The sequence below is a fragment of the Anser brachyrhynchus genome (genome assembly GCF_964034855.1).
Source record: "Anser brachyrhynchus genome assembly, chromosome: 12".
Lineage (NCBI taxonomy): Eukaryota > Metazoa > Chordata > Aves > Anseriformes > Anatidae > Anser > Anser brachyrhynchus.
Window position 1 is genome coordinate 20,718,152 of NC_137707.1, and position 16,925 is coordinate 20,735,076.

Sequence of the window (16,925 nt, forward strand, 5' to 3'; positions counted from 1 at the left end):
ACTATAAAAGATACTCATGTGCTAATTCAATAGCCTGACATTAGCTGTAATCCATAATATTATCAGCACTACATTGGTAACAATTACAGTGGCAATACATAACTAAAGTGTGTTTTGAGGGCAGTATTTTAATAAGGTAGGTGTTTAGTTCACTGCAGCATATAAAACTGGTGATTTTGACTGCAGAGCTGCTTGGACTGGAAATCATAACAGTTGCCAGTAAGGTTTAGAAAGTGTGTGCCAGGCAAGGGAATCACTGTTCAATGTATTTACCCTCTGGGGAGGTAAAACACAGATGGGGGAGTTAGGAGTCTTCTAACATTTAGCTGATACATTAGTGGGTAGTAATTCTGCTTCAGGGATGTTCAAAGTAGTTCATCTACCAGTTGGGAATCATTATGGGCACCAGTTCTGAGGATTAGATATGATAGAACAATAAGAGATTGTAGAAGTATCTCATCCTGCCACAGACAAATATTTCTTTGATACCTTTTAATAACTGTCTTTCTTAAGGAAATAGCAGTTCTGGATTAATCAGATATTTTCAGTATACATACGAAAGCAGTTATCTTATAGGTAGGATTCAAATGTCATAGGCAAATATGACCAGATAACATGTATTTTGAAATTATGTAAAATATCATGTCTTCTTTACGTAAGTAGTACTGTTACTGTATGTATTCTTGCCAGTTAGTTGATATGAGAAAAGCTTGCTAAAACATTTGCATTTGTATTTCTATCCTAGGTAAGCACATGCAACACTAGATCCTGGAACTGTTTTTATGCTATGACAAATAAAGCTATGCCTTAAAACTGTAAATTTATAGTGGAGGAAAGGTGATGATGCTTTACAGAAAGGGAAACCATAGTCAAAAACCAGGAGAAATCAACTATTAGTTTCTGTTGAGCTATGCTCAGTTGTTATCATCTGATTATTTTTACCCTAGCAATGTCACCTGGACATAGATTATTTTTTTCATAGTCTTGAAGTTAAAACATTTTCCCAAATGTACAAACAAAGAGCTAATTTCATTGCACTGCTGTCTGTGTGCAGTGAAATAAAATATGATTAGCTAGCTGAAAATGTGCAACTTTTCAATCAGTAGTTAATTCAGTCCCAGAACCATATTCATATAGGTTTGAAACAAAATTGACCTTCTTGTTTATGTAATCTGTACATACAATAAGTGCCTGATTCAGTAACAAGCTTCTCAACAATGTAGATTTTCTGAGACCCAGGCAAAGAAGCAAAATCTAGTATTCTTCTGAATAGATCCATCACCTGTGCCCTGTTAATGCTCTGAGGTTTCTGCATTTGGAAGAGGCAAAATTAGTACAGGAGACAACTTTCCCACGTTATGCGGAAGCCAAAAATTCTCGTGCTCGATTGTAGAGCCTCTGAACAGAGAGCTGCAGGAGCAGGGACGGGAGAACGCTTCTCCTGGACCTTTGGCCTCTTTCCCCTTGGCTGCTGAGTGTATCTCCTGATATATCTTGTATCTCTTGAGTGTAGGAAGTTTGGGGGCTTTACCCAGAACGTAGGACTAGAAGATACTTGTGACAGAGGACCCTCTGGGCTCTGCACACACTGATGCACAAGAAGCCTTTGTGTAGTGGGATTCCACTTCACAAAGTGGTTGTGCAACTTTTTATTTCCTGCCTTTCATAGCAGCTGTAGGCAACTAAATTATGGCTATTTCGCTGTCAGAAGACTTCCGTTGTCAGAAATGGGGTAGGATTTATCTTTAGTGCAGAAGAGCCTTTCCTGAAGACCCCGTCAGGATAGGTGCTGAATATTGACAGCTCTCATTGATATCAGGGAGAGCAAAAGTTGTTCTGGATCTTATGGAACCATCTTCATTACTGAGAACCCAAGGGCATGTGGAAGCTTTTGGCTTGTCTCCAAAGTTGCTGTTCTGTGGTATTTTAAATACCCACTTCTACCTACAAACTGGAAAGGTTTGGTGGCAGAGTGAGGCAACTAGAAATCCACAGGTATTAATTTACCCATGGGTAAAATTTCATTTTACATGCATACATGTTTTATCTTGGTAAAATTTAGGACTTCCTGGTCTTAGTTTCAACAAAAGTTTTGCCTTTAACTTAGGATATCTTTCTTTACTTAGATGTATAGTAAGAAGCTGAATTTCACTCTTCAGAAATGCCTCTAGATAATGAAAATACAGTTACTGAAATCATTCTGTATTTACTGCATGTTAGTGAGAGTTGTGCTGTTCAAAAAAAATACACTGGCATGTACACCTGCATTTTGGTTGTATGTGCATGGGCAAAGAGAAACAAGTGGTTCACTCTTCCAAGCTGACAGCATTGCGAAGTGGGGGAATGCTGTCTTGTTGAATCTGCACCCAGATGAAGGTGGACTTGAGACAATGGTACTGGCAGAGGTGTGAATCCTTTCACCTCGTCTTAATGGGGTGTTAAATTAAGAACTTAGTTATGACTGTATAAACATTGTTAAGACAGTTGTCCACAGCACACAGACCTAACATGAGTCATTGAACACCTACATTTTACAGTATGTTAAAATATTTATACTGTTAGTGTGTAATATAATGGAAGCTACTGGATTTATTTCTAAAATTTGGAATTATATTCTGTCTTTTAAATTACTGCTTAAGTGTTTAGTTTACTGATGTGCGGTATCATTTATAAATTCATAGCTGTCATATGTGGCTTGTTTAGACTGAGCCTGATTTGTATTCTTCAGAAATGTTTGTGAAGTACATTATAATTTTATTTTACTTTAAATATAGTTTTAGGATATTAGTATATCTTGCAATGTACTGTTGAGCTGATTTTGAACAGGATAACTCCGAGAACTTTGCATGGTCTCAGAGTATTAGGCTTTTCCTCTTGTACTATACTCATTAGCATAGAAAAATTAAGAGTCTTATCACAGAAAGTAGCCTTTTGTTTTGTTTTGAGAAACAGCCTGTATCTACCCAGGTGCTCATGTGGAGGTGAGGTCCATCAGCTATACACCACACTGGCAGGTCCGATACATCTCTTTTCAAAGTGGCTGTGCATGTGTGACTGATGTGTAAGTATGCAGCAAATGCTTTGCATCCCATCTATGTCAGCCTCATTGCACATGTTAAATAGAGCTGTGTATGCATAGTAAACCCAACATGTCTGGAATGCATCAGACATGCTGGACATATGCAGATCACCTGCTTGTTGTGGGATTTGGAAGTTGGTAGACTGCTTCGTTAGGTTTGGCAGGTTTGGGTCATGTAACTGAGCAACCTATAATGAACTGGTCCCATTTCTCTCCTCCTGTGAGGAGCGGTAGGAGTTCGTCATTCTTTGGTACAGGGAGTTTCTCAGGTGGGAAGAGAAATGACTTCTCACATGAATCTGCTGGGAGAATATCTTCCATGTAAAGAGGCTTATAGGAGGAAACCTGGAGAAGGCTCCTGGGAATGGAGCTGATGCATCCCTTTTCTACCTGGACTACTAATTTTACAAAGCAGAGGAGTATGACCTGAATTGGCAATTCAAAATTTTTTGACTGTTGTCCAGTCAGAAAGATTTCCCAGATCTCAGATTACCACCTAAATTTGGAACAGCCAAGGAAGAATCTCAGCTTTGCCCAAAGATACTTTGTGAAGTGAGTTAGTAGATATCTTTACATGTCCTATCAGACCTTTATGAGTTCAGGCACAGCAGGGATTTACATTAGCCCTAACTGGCCAGTATCAAATGAATAACATCTCCTGATATGTAATCATCCTTCTTCAGGAAAAGACCACTTCAAAAAAAAAACAAAAATAAATTTAGAAATCAGGTGTACCTCTGGAGAGTCTGAGGGTGTGAAGAAGAAAAGAAAAACAGAAATATGGCTGAGAAGCTTATTTTTGCAACAGCATGTGTATTTAGCCTGCACTTTCATGTATTAGGACTGATCTCCAGACCTCATAATGCCCCATACGCCATTTAATTTCTATCTGAACTCTTAGGTTGAAGTTCATATCAGAATGAAATTCAGTCTTGTTCAGAGAGCTGGCACGTGGCCTGTGAAGTCCCACTTCAGTACGTTCTTTATTGTTTAACTCAATCTAGAAGTGCTGCACAGAGCCTTTGAGGACTCCCAGAATTTTCTCCAGTCTGCTCAGCACCTTCTCTTAATAGGGAGTGAAATACAGAATCGTTCTGGTTTTTAAAGTCTGTAGGCCAGCTTTGGGGCAGAAGAGTTGTTTTCCTTTAGATTCAGGCTTCAGGCCTTCAGGCTTCAGATTTTGTTCATACCAACACACTTGCTTAATCCCACTAACATGTAACTCGGATTTTTTGTGTGTAATGGTATTTGTTTTTATTTCTGTAATCTTTGTATTGTTTGCACAACTGCTGTCAGACTCTTGCCATGAAAGTACTGCGGAATAATTGCAGAATGCCTGCATAAGTAATTTTTTTTTTTTATGAAATCAAGGCTTGTCTGCTTGTAAAATTATTTTTAGTCACTGCATAAATGGACTTCATTATATTTAGACTGCTACCAATTATTCACCTTTCCCATGAGCTAAAAAGGAAAAACACAACACAAAACCATTCATTTGTAGCACTTTCGAAACAATAGTGTCCTTATTATTTTTATTTTGCAAAATCATGTTTTTGGAACCTTGGCATTTTGTGTTTAAGTCATTAACCTCGTTCTTTAGAGGTAGTCAAAAGAGTTTACCTAATTGATAATACGAGCTCAGACATTGTGTTGCTGTTGATGTTGAGGCCCTGCAACTAATCTTTACTTGTGCAGTGCATTTCTTTCTACCACATTTCTGTGATATTAATGGTGTATGGTAGTGAAAGAAATGTGTTTTATTCTAGAGTCTAACCCTGCTGTTATCAAAGTAACTTCCAGCTTATTAGCGACAAAGGACTTTTATCCTTTGTGCTGCCCTATTCGCCAGTGCTTCCTGAATTAAACTGCTGTTTCCTGTTCTTTATATGCATGACCACATCTGGGTAGCTTGCTCACAGCCCTGCTGCTTAATAACAATCACCTTCCCTTTCAGTCTCTGTTGATTGTTTCTAATTCACTCTGACAGATAGTGCCTGACAACTTGCCTGCATTTCCCTCCCTCCGTGACCTGAAGTTACTCACAGCACTTATATAGTCTGTCATTTTTAATATTTGATTTCATTTTAAGTTATGTGTTTTACTGAGAAGATGAAACCAAAAAAAAAAAAAAGGGGGGTTGGGGGGGAGGCTAGTGATGGAACATAAATTTAACCCTTCTCACTATACAGGGCATACCATACAGAAGTCTTCTAATGGGTGTGCTTATGTGGCTATCTTTGGCTCTCTGTAATAATGCCATTGCTGTATTTGTATATTTTTGTATTTTTTGTGAGCATAAACCTGAATGCTATATTCTTTCAGTTAACTGGAGCTTGATCAGTTTTTATGTACAAACTCCTTTTTTTTTTTTTTTTTTTTTTTCCAAATGGCTTATAATTGGACAGCTTTCTCAGGGTTGGTATTAGGAGGAGAAGGAAAAAATGAGTTCTCATGGTATTTAAATGGATAGCCTAAACTAGGCTGTCAACATTTTTAATGTACCTTTCTTTTGCACTTATGTTTTTATTTGTCAGTGAATACAAATCAAGCTGACTCTCTAGAATAAAGCATTTGAGCCAGAATATGGCTGCTTTACAATTGCTCCTCATTTCACTTAGATGAGAGGCCACAATATATGTAGATAGGTGGACAGAGCTTTAAGATGCCATTCATCGTAGGTCTCTGTCTCATGGACAAGTGTGTTACTCATGCTGTCACTAAAGAATTGACATTAGAGATAGAGGGGGGAAGGAAAGTGAGTTAATCTGCTATGTATGCTAAAGAAGCTATGGATTCCTGATTTTCAGGCTTACTTTTCTACTATTTTGGCTTTGTCATGTGTCTTAATATCGGCATATTCTTTGGCCACTGGCACATGTAAACACATTGGATAATGTGGCTTGCCTGGAAGGAAAGTTGCGACAGGGGAGTTTTAGGTTGGATGTTAGGAAGTACTTCTTTACCGAAAGGGTTATTAAGCATTGGAACGGGCTGCCCAGGGAGGTGGTGGAGTCACCATCCCTGGAGGTCTTTAAAAGACGTTTAGATGTAGAGCTTAGCGATATGGTTTAGTGGAGTACTTAGTGTTAGGTCGGAGGTTGGACTCGATGATCTTGAGGTCTCTTCCAACCTAGAAATCTGTGTGATACTGTGACTACTGACTACAGGCCATGCTTACTGTACTGAGGCTAGAAGCCACATTGATTCTACTGAAAAATGAAAAAGAAAGGTTCTGAAATTCCAAGCTCTTGGTAATGTTGTCTGGTGTCACTCTGGTTGGGTGGCAGATGTTCATGTAGAGCTCTGTGTTCACTTGTTCAGGAGACAGCAACAGAGAGATGCCAGAAGCAACAAAAATTATCTGTTACTTCAGTATGGAACTCGCCTAACCACAATTTCTAGTTGACTGCGTTCAGTGCCCAAGTTTCTTTGGAATTTCAGTCATGCCTACATCTTAAGTACAAGACAAAGTTGACTGAATTTGTATGATTTATAAATTTCATTGCCTATGCAAGGAAAGAGTGATGTTGGATTCTGAATTTGCTTGAAAATTTGATTCCAGTCTTTCCTGTAGTCTGTAGATTATAAAAATATTTAATTTCAGCCTGTAATTAAAAATAAGTAAATCAGATTATGTAGGAATTTCAAGTCTTTGCAAAATATTTTAGACTTATTGGTCTGAGAAAGGCAAAACCTTCCTAAGCAGGGCTCCTGGTGGTCTGTATGTGGTTGTTAATGGTAGGCTTCTTCTGGGATGGATTGTGAGAGCCAAATTTATTTTAAAAATTGAGAGTATGTTTTTCTGTTAAATATTGTGTGTTTTGTTCTGTAAAAGTTGATGGCTAAACTGTCATTGACTTCAATGGCAAAGATCCTAAAAGACCTGAAATTATGTGAGTTTTGGGAATAATTTATTTTGTTCACAAATTGTCTGGGAGCAGATAGGCATTTTCTCGTGTTGCTTTGTTGCTCGAAATTATTTGCAGTGTTCTTCATGGAGTAATGCTTGGGCTGCTGATTGTTTGCATTGTAAACAGTTTGTTGTAAATATTCACAACGTTGATGAGTTGCGGGTGTCACGTGCTGATGTCTGCATTTCTTCGTTGGCTGATAGACATAACTGGAAGCAGATGCCTATCCTAATACTCTCTAAAAGAAAATCTCTACTAAATAGACTAAAAACTCTGCTCCTCCTTGGGGTTTTGCTTGATTAGTGACAAAGACAATAAAATAACAGCTCTTGCCTTCTTCCCAGCTTTGGGTGCTTCTGAGTTTCTTCCTCTGAGTTGTAGTCCATGCTCGCTGGACGTGCTCCTGGCCCCGTTGAGTGATGGCGGAGCTCCTGGTCACCTCAGGCGGAGGTGGTTCCTCTGCCAGCGTGTTCCAGCCTCCTTGCCCTGCAAGGATAGTGTGCTGCCTGCTCCACAAGGCCCACTGAATCCTCTGCTAGCAGTCAGGTGGGATTTCACATGGCCTCACTGCCAGCCTGTTGCATCAGCCAAGCCATTAGGAATTACCATGTTTCAGTGTTAGAGCTGAATGTACAGCTCACATTTACTTTGACAGTCACCGAAGCTCCTCCTTTTTCCCCATAAATGTTCTTGCTGGAGAGACTGTTTTGCTGCAGTACTCAAAGATCAAATGCAAAAGGACAAGAGCAACATACAGCAAAGAAACGTTTCCAACATCAATAAATGTATGTGAGAAAAAGTTCTCTCTCTCTTCATTTCTGTTACAAAGTAAAACTTTGTGTAGGTTCCACTCACTGCAGTTTCTTTGCAGGGGCTGATAATTTCACTTATTTTTCCTAGACTATTTATGTTGAAGAGGACTAGACTGAATAAAGCTTAGATTATTGTTGCTCCATTTCACTCTGGCAAAAGTGCTACCAGGGAGAGTACAGGATCCTGGCTGTCCATGTTCCATTAGGGTTGTATTTAATTATGGCTCTTCCTTTTTCTCCAGGCATTCTCCAGCTTCCTGGACCACACACCAGAATGTTTTGCTGGTCACTGATTTTTTTTTTTCTTCTCTTTTTTTTTTTTTTTTTTTTCAGTCCTGCTGAGCACCCTCAATTCTAACTAAAGTGAATGGGAACTGCTGAAGCTCAGCACTCTCTAAATAAAGGCCCCTATTATCAATGTCACCGCTTGAGATAATAACTTGTGCCATGCATAAAGAGTGAAATCACTGTGCTTTTTTAATTCCTTCATATGAGATTTTGCTACTCTTTACTTTTCTCTACTGCTCAATGGTCCAGCATGGCTTTTGAAATAGGCAATGCCTTCTCTAATTAGGCACTATTGCAGTTACTGATGGATTCAGACAATTTTGTGTTCAAAGTTAATGAATGTTGGCTTTGATCAGCCTCCGACTGTGATTGGTGGCAGTAGTTTTAACCACACATCATGCAAGTTGCCCAAACCTCTTGGTTGTACAAAATTGAGCTAACACTCTTAGAGGAAAAAAAATCAACTAAGTGAACTATTGTTAGAATTCACCATGTGCAAAGAATCCAGCCTGTCTGAATAAAAAAAGGGATGCAATGAAAGTATAGGAAACCCTAAGTGTTTCATTTGAATCTTAAGTATTTGGTCAAAGGTTGTGCTGCAAAAGCTGTACATTCAATTGGATTGAGCACAGGTGTCTTCCTCCTGCAAAAGCCACTTGGCTTCCCGTCCTGGCTCTGCTACCCAGTCACTGTGAGTGATGTTCTAGAAGAAAGTGTCAAGCTCGTATAATCAGGCTGCCTTTAATGATCTCTGCAGCCATCTCTGTCTCTTGTCTGCGCAGGGTTTGTAGGTGCCAGGTATATATGTCTGTCCCACACCTCTCCACACTGCTGCTCTCTGGGATACATGCTTGCTGCGTCAGAGCTCACATGGAGCAAAGTGAACCTGTGTGACCACTGTACTTGTGCTTTCCCTGTAGGGTTTTTGATGAATTTGCATTAGGTGATTATCCCCTCATGCATGTCTCAGAAAGGCAGGTAACTCCACATTGTCAGTTTTCCATCTGTAGCATGTGGATAATTATACTTTCCTGCCTCACATGGGTGTTGTGAGCACTAATTAGTTAATGTCTTTTCAGCATTTTTATCATACAAATACTAAGCAGTTATTGCTATAATTATTATTATTTCATATTATTTTTTTGTTCTTCAAATAAGTGATTTTGAGCACTCAGTTATGTCTGAATATTTGAAAGTATAACTTCACGTACATTAAATGACAATGTTTTGGTAATGCCAGTTAGTCAATTTGAAAGATTGATGCATGCTTTTTGCTTGGCAATTCACAAATCCACTCTGGAGCAGAGTTTTCTTTAAAAAAATGCCTCTGAAACAATGGGATCATCCCACCAAACACAGAAATCCAGTGTCTGTAATATAATAAGGCATAACACGGTTTACATTAGTTGATTAATGCTGCATGCTTTGGGTGTGCTGTGAGCACTGGAAAAAACTCAGTTGGCTAGAGGGAATGTGGCTTTGGACATCAATGGTTGAACTACAGCCGTGTGAATTCAGCAATGTGGTATTCCTGAGTTCGTGCCAAAATCACTGGACTTCTGTAGACCTTTACGTTCTCCTGAACTTAAGTAAAAATCAAGTAAACTGTAAGGAGGAAAAATAAAAATAAAATAAATAAAAAGCCAACCAAACAAATCCCTCAAACCTGAAGCAAAAGGTACGAAAGAGATGAAGCCATCATATTTCCTTTGATTCAAAGTGCAAAGTACACATCTGACAAGGGTGATCCAGGGGATGGTAAGCCTGGTCAGAATGCTTCCTCAGTTACCAAATCCAGCTCCGACTTTCCCTTGGCCTCAGGGTTTTCAGTGAAAGATTTGGACTGCTCTGTATTATATAACTTTTAAGTCTCTAAATCCTGTCCTTAAACACAAGCTTTTCGTCAGAAAAGGGGAATTGTGATATGGGGAAGCTTCTCCTTGCAGATGGAGGGCCCACTTTCTTTAGCAAGCTCTATTTTTCTGGACTACTGTGGAAACCTTTCCATAGTCTGAGGATGGTACAGAAGGATAATGGTACGAAGGATAAATATCCCAGGCAGAAGGCACAGGCATGGGAGTGAAATTCTTATTATGTATCGGCACTTGGAATTGGATACAGAACAAAGTAGATCTCTGGCAAGCATCTGAAGAACTGATTGATGATGGAGCACCATGAGGGGAAGGAGAGGAGGCTGGCAGGTAGGGGTGGATGAATAGGGAAATATAGGAAGCTGCAAATCATCAGCCTCTCATCCACAAAGACCAGGAAAAATGAACGCAGCTCAAATCTTAAGCCATCTTTTTCTTGGAGCCTCTTAAGAATCCATGAAAGCATGGCTGTAATTGGATTAGAGTTTGTGTGGAGGCACACAGCCCCTGTGCAGATGTCCTTGACTTGCTATCTGATTTCCTTGTGGGGCAGGTACAAATTTTGCTGGTGAGGAGAGGGCCATCATGCTAGGCTGTTGCTGGAAGCTGTGCTTTCCAGAGGGGCACCTTTGTGCTGCCCCCAGGCCAGTTTCCTGCTCCATGACCACGTGTACGATCAAGGTGGTTGGCTCGTCCTAGACCAGGTTGTCTGCTCTGTGGGGCATGTGATGGCACAGGGCAGGGGGTATACCATGGACTTGGGTACGAGAGAGGTGTGGAGGTCTTTCGGTGGTGGAGAGAGAGAGAAGGTGGGATGGGAGAGGGAGGAGAGCTGGGGGTCGGTTCCATATGGACAGGCCTGCCAGAGCTGCCAGGTTAACCCTCTCAGCAGAAGGCAATGCCTGCCCTGCTCAGTTGGATGGGTCGCACCAGGATTTCTTTCCTTCTGAGCTTTTCCCATGGGGTTTTCTGTGGGAAGGTATGATCTCTGTACAATAAGCTGTCAGCCTTGTGACAGCTATATAACGCCTAGACTGGTTCGCCTGCAAATGAGGGTTTTCAAGGCTTCTTCATTCTAAGGATTGTCTGGGAGTGACTATGAGAACAGAAATACCCTTTATTGAGGGACATTTTGAAAACATCTATTTGTAGAGTAAGGATGCTGTATCTGATGTGGATAAATAATGTAGGAGAGTCTTGCAGTTCCTGTGTAAAATTAGTGAGAATTTCTTGCAGAGTTGGAACCACTGTTACAATATTCTTAGGCTTCAGTAAATTCAGCTCTAAGAGTGACTTTAAGTCTACAATTAGGATGGGAATAATTTTAAGTTAAATGTCTAATTAAATACAGAAAGGATATATAATTTTGAAATGTAACAACTCTTTTCTTGTAGTTGCCTGTGCTTACATACACACCACAGTATTTTATGGTTTGCACCTGAAGTTACTTATGCACTGTGCCCAGCAGCTATATGAATATCCATTTATGTGACCTTATAATCAGTTTATTAGGGTTTTAGTGCCTTGTTGGTGTTATTTTTATCAGCCTAAACTACAAGAAGTTAATCTGAGTAGTTTCATAAACTAAGTTTGAAAGAAGTCTGTTCACCTAAAGCTAAGAGTCTATGGATACAGTCCAGTCCCACTGAAGTTGTGGCAGTTTTTTCTTCTCAAGTCCCAATGTAAGCTTTAGTGTTGTGGATTTTAAAGTGTTAATTTTATAATGATTTTTATAGTGTACAGATGTAACATTTTAGTGGACCAACAGATATCTCTGCAGGGAAAAAATAGGTAAGATTTAGAGCAAAGAAACATTTTTCCGGCCCCTTTCCTTCCCCTCCCCCCCATATTAATTGGTCTGAGAAAAAAACTATCACATCTCTGTCTAACACTTGTCATTCTTATAATAGACTACCACAGTTCCAACAACACACCTACTACATACAGTAAACAATTTATTTAATTGATGTCAGAATTATATGCTATTTTTAAAAAAATAAATGCATGAGTGGATTATCTGGAGGGAAGTTTTTTAGTACATACAATTATAGCAGGCAAAATTTATTAAGAGGCCATCATCAATACCTCATTTTGTAACTGTGACTATGTGTTGTTTTGTTGTGGTAAATAAGTGTGAATAAATTGCCAACTTTCCAATGCATTCCAAACGTGATATTGTTGTGTGCCCGTGACATAAAATAGCTGATCATCCTACTAGAAAAACAAACCAAACCCAAACTCCATTAATTAAGCATGTACCTTTATCTTTTCATAATGTTTTAACAGTTTTAGGAGGGGACAAATTGTGTAGTAACATCAATGAACAGAGCTGAAGTGGCCCACTTTTAGTTTGAGTGAGAAACACTGTAATAGACTGAGCTGCTATTATAGAAAGTTTATTATTATTGGTATATAAACTAGCTGGGGGCTTAAACGCAGAGCAGCTGGGTAATTTAGCTAGCTCCTGGATCCAATTAAAAAAATCTATGTTCTGTCCACAGTAGGGGAATGGTCATAGCTGAGAAACTACTATATATTAGATTGTACCACACCTGTGGCATGTTCACTATTATAATTTGCGTAGTCTGTAGAAAACATTAAATTCTCTCATTACTGCCTTACATAAGACAGGCACTTCAAGCAGTTCCACATTTATCTGAGATTACCAGTTAAACTCATTAAAAAACAACTAGGGCTTGTTCACTGAATTGGATGTTTTCAGGATTTTGGTGTGCTTCGTGATTAACAATAGTATGTCTTTGATTAGAGAGATGACATTCTTTTGGGAAGGCTTCTGACTTTCAGAGTTTTTGTAAGCTGGGCGTGTCTTGGGTGACAGGTATTTTGTTAGCTCTTAGACTCTGTTGGTAAAGTTAAACTTCTGAAACTGCAATCTCTTTTTTTCATTTGAGGAAGTAATGTACCATTAACACTTCGGGTTCTAGCCAAGCTCAGGCTCTGACAGCAATTACAGGTTACTGATGGAAAAAATTGTTTGGAAACCTCCTTATCATTACTGTTTCCCTTTTGTTTATAGCAAGTAAATGAGGGAAAGAAACTGTAACCAGGTAGCTGTACATTGAGCTTCTCACCACCAGTGTCCTGGTTTCCTTCTACTGTGTTTTTTTTTTTTTTTTCTATTTTTCACACTTTCGCATTAAGTTACACACTTGTTGCAATCTACTAAAACCTTGTACGTTCCTTTGACCCTGCGAGTAAACTTAGTTAATGCATGGTTTCACTGGGGTCAGTGGAGTGATGTTTGTGGATTCCTCTGCTCAGAAACGTATGTGCAGTCAGGATCCCAGCTGAAAGTTGCAAGCTTTCCTAGGACAATGGCTGGTTTTGTCCCGTATGCTAGGAAGTTATTGTCTCCTTAGCCACAGTGCACGGTTCCTGATCTGAATCTGGCCAATATCAGCTAAGACATGCAGGCAGCACTGTAATACAAGTAAGAATAATAATGGTATTTAACATTGCTTTTTTCATAAATCAATCACGGAAGTCAAAGCAGCAGGCATAACTAATATTCCTTACAGTCAGATAGGGCTACATCTCTTTCATAAAAAGTGTTTTTCTGCAATACTTAACTATTGTTGGCAACAATCATCAATATTAATCCTTAACAGCAACATGATAACCAAGCTAGCAGATAAAATAGCTGTTAAAAAAGTAGGAAAAAAAGGAATAATAGGATTGTGGAATTTTAATATTCTCCAGCTATTTATTAAAAAGTGCTTATTTTGTATGTGTTTATTTCTAATAATCAACTGTAACATTACTTTGCAAAAAACTGTAATTGCTTCTTAATTTCAAATCCCAGTTCCTTTGTGCTGTATACAAAGGTAGGATATTTCTGTACTTATTGTTCACAGCACTCTCTGTAAAAAATCACGTTCATTTCAAGAAGCTGTTATGGTATTGATTCTGGTAAAGACTTCCATTAACTGACCAATCTAAATCTCATAAGTGATGTCAGGATAGTTATGCATTTGCTTGGTTCAAGTATTCAGCCATTATGTTAGAATGCAGGCAGTGTCTGAATATGGCTGTTAAATTATTTCTAAATACCGAACCAGAACAGCTTAACAGTTCTGCAGTTTGAGACTGACACAAAAATGACAATCTGCCACCTCTTTGTTTTTTAAATATTAACGTTGTATTGGGATAGTATTTTTGGAGTAAAAACCTGTGGCATGAGAGGATAAGTGACATAAACAAAGGCAGCTGGGCTGCATGAAATAATGGAACAATAAGGCCCTTACAGCCGTTCTCATCACTCCAGTATGTTAATTAGCATTCTGTTGTGGCCGCAACACTGAAAACATGTAATCTGTATTGGTGTACTGTACAGCTGTGAACACACATTCTTTTTTGTTAGTCCCTAGAGTTAGCCTTGCCATTGGCATATGTGTGTGGGCCAAAAGTCAAACCAGCACCACTAAAATACCACGCTATAGAAGCAAAATATATTTTCTTTTATTTATTTCCACCATAACCTGTGATGTAATCTGGTTACACAGCTTCTGTTTTACTTCTGTTTTTTTAAACTATATTCTGTGTGTGTACATACATGTGTGCATATGTGCATGTGGGCACATATTTGCATGTGCCTGCACAGGAGGGTATATAGGGCCAAAATAATAATCTGAAAAAGAAGTAATTTAGGAAGATAAAATGTGCTATAAATAAATAAAAGCTTATTCCTCAATAGGACAGTTTTAAAACTCTGTCAAGAGGAACATTACAGTTATATTTTCTTTCTTTGTGTGTGTGGAGAAAAGAAATCTAGTTCAATATTTTCTTAATTTTATTAAAGAATACAGTTTAGAAATCAGCAGTGCTTTAACGAATTCAGCTGCAGAGGCATGGCACATTTGCATTATTTTGATTTTGATACAAACATGTCAAAAAACAGTGAAAGCAAAACTGAAGAAATGTGATTAAGAAAAAAAAAGTTTGTCATTTATTCTGCCTTTTAAAAGAAATTGTAGTAAAGTCAGGATCTCAGACTACTGTGTGCATGTTAACCTTAGCTGACCAGGGGTTAGGGGAGACTACCTAAAAAGGGTTTGGTCAGGTGGAAATCATTCCCCATCTGAGGAGACTGTTATTTCTTTGTAGTGCTCCTGTAATTTAAAAGCACACTGACTTAATGCACAGGTATTTACCTAGAAAAAAAGTTTACCTTTTAGATCATAAATTAGATTTAAAATTAAGAAATATGTTTTCTATCTATTTCCTCTTAAATGTACATTTACACACTGAACATTCACTTGTCAAAACTGTTTGCTGGTATCCATTTATTACTTCATTGTGATGATTTCTGTACACACAAAAAATAAGAATTAGGAAAAATTTCTCTTAGAAAATAACTTGCAGTGCTCTTGGGTGAATACATCCTTTATCCATACTCGGATGATAAGAGTGAAGGCTTAGCTCATATTTCTGCACTAATCTGCTTCAAACCTGATCTTGAAAAATTACCCTCATTGCACAAAGAAAATACAGCATTTAAGTCACCATGTTGATCAAATTTGGTTCTGCTTTTTGACTGTGGAGGGAACAAATTGTTTGGTGATTCTGTGATGTGAACCAGTGTCCACTAGGGAACTGAGTAAGTTTTTTTTTGTTTTGTTTTGTTTTGTTTAACCACTTTCCTTCCTTCCCAAGTAGATTGTAACTCTTTTAACAAGAGAGATACTTTATTATAATATCATATTTTTATGTGAAGTATTGAAGGGTTTTCTTAAAGCTTAATACTTTATATTGCTATTGATAGTATTATTTTAGAATACAAGTATCAAATATTTAGATTTCATGCTTTGCATTACTGTTTTTATGGAAATAAAAATCAGGAATACTGCTTTAAAAATTAAATTTCTGTAGAAATAAAATACAGGCTGTCAAAATGGGAATAAGAACAACAACAAAAATGTTAGTAGCTGTCTCTGAATTTGTCTTCATAGTGGTAAAAGTATATAATTAATAGAAGAATTTTAGCTCCAGATGTGGCTATACTATAATAGAGCCTTATAAATGCTACAGAAAGAAAAATTGCTTGGAACGAATGAGAACCAAATCAAGAGCACACCTGGGTTTGACAAAGATTGCATTTACTGACTGCTGTGCTATCACATTACAGAGAAAGACCAAGTCTTTGGGAGCAGCTGTAGAGAAAGGCCTGGCAAATCTGCATGCAAATAGCAGCACATTGTTAACTTAATCAGATGCCGAGGAAAAGATGTGCCAGACCATGAGGATGATCTATAAACAAGTACAGAGTCCAGAGAGATTGTGAGGGCTAGGCAGATTAAAAAGGTATACCACAAGGGTTCTGTCCTTGGGTCAGATTCTCGTCTTTTACGTTGCCTGAAGGTTACTGCCATTCAAGCTAACTTATCACAGTGTTTGTTATAGCCCATTGTAGTAAATTTGTCAAATAGTACCCGATTTGTTCTTTGAACAGATATAAATAATTGCGTATTATTTTGGGAGTTTGGTAGCTCTTTGTTCCTTGGTGGTAGAGATATGGGTATTATTTTCTGAAGGAACAGTGTGTGATTTCATAACTCCCATTAAATAATATTACTGTATAAATGTCCCAGTGTAGTGAGATAAGAAATAGTGCAATATACTGTATAAAGAGACAGATCTTCTATTAAAAGAAAATCTTTCTTATAAACTGAAGTGCCCTGACTACAATTGTCTTAAGAAAGTTAGACACCTGCCCTTCATATCATTTATTGATACTACCAGGATTATATGTTTAAAATCTTCTCTAAGTCTAATATCATAAAAAATAAAGAAGTAATACTATTTAATCACCCACTGCTTAATAGTGCCTTAGTTGTTTACTGCCATTGCACTAATTGCTCTGTACTAATGTGTTTTTGTGTGATTTCCAGTAGTGCTAAAAGAACTGAGATCCATAACCAATTAAATATAGTGGTTTTATGTTAAA

The 16,925-nt window shown here is 38.1% G+C and overlaps 1 protein-coding gene across 27 annotated transcripts in view; it reads left to right on the plus strand.

Annotated features, from left to right (window-relative positions):
* The window catches only part of ZNF536 (zinc finger protein 536), a 346,438-nt gene that overhangs the window by 112,170 nt on the left and 217,343 nt on the right, over positions 1 to 16,925 (plus strand). The window contains exons 1-2 of one of the 27 annotated variants that reach the window (XM_080552248.1): positions 15,138 to 15,578; positions 16,107 to 16,282. The exons of the other annotated variants lie outside the window; for them this stretch is intronic. The gene's annotated coding sequence lies outside the window, so the exon portion shown is untranslated. Of the gene's footprint in view, positions 1 to 15,137; positions 15,579 to 16,106; positions 16,283 to 16,925 lie in introns of those variants that run through there. 27 annotated transcript variants of the gene reach the window in all.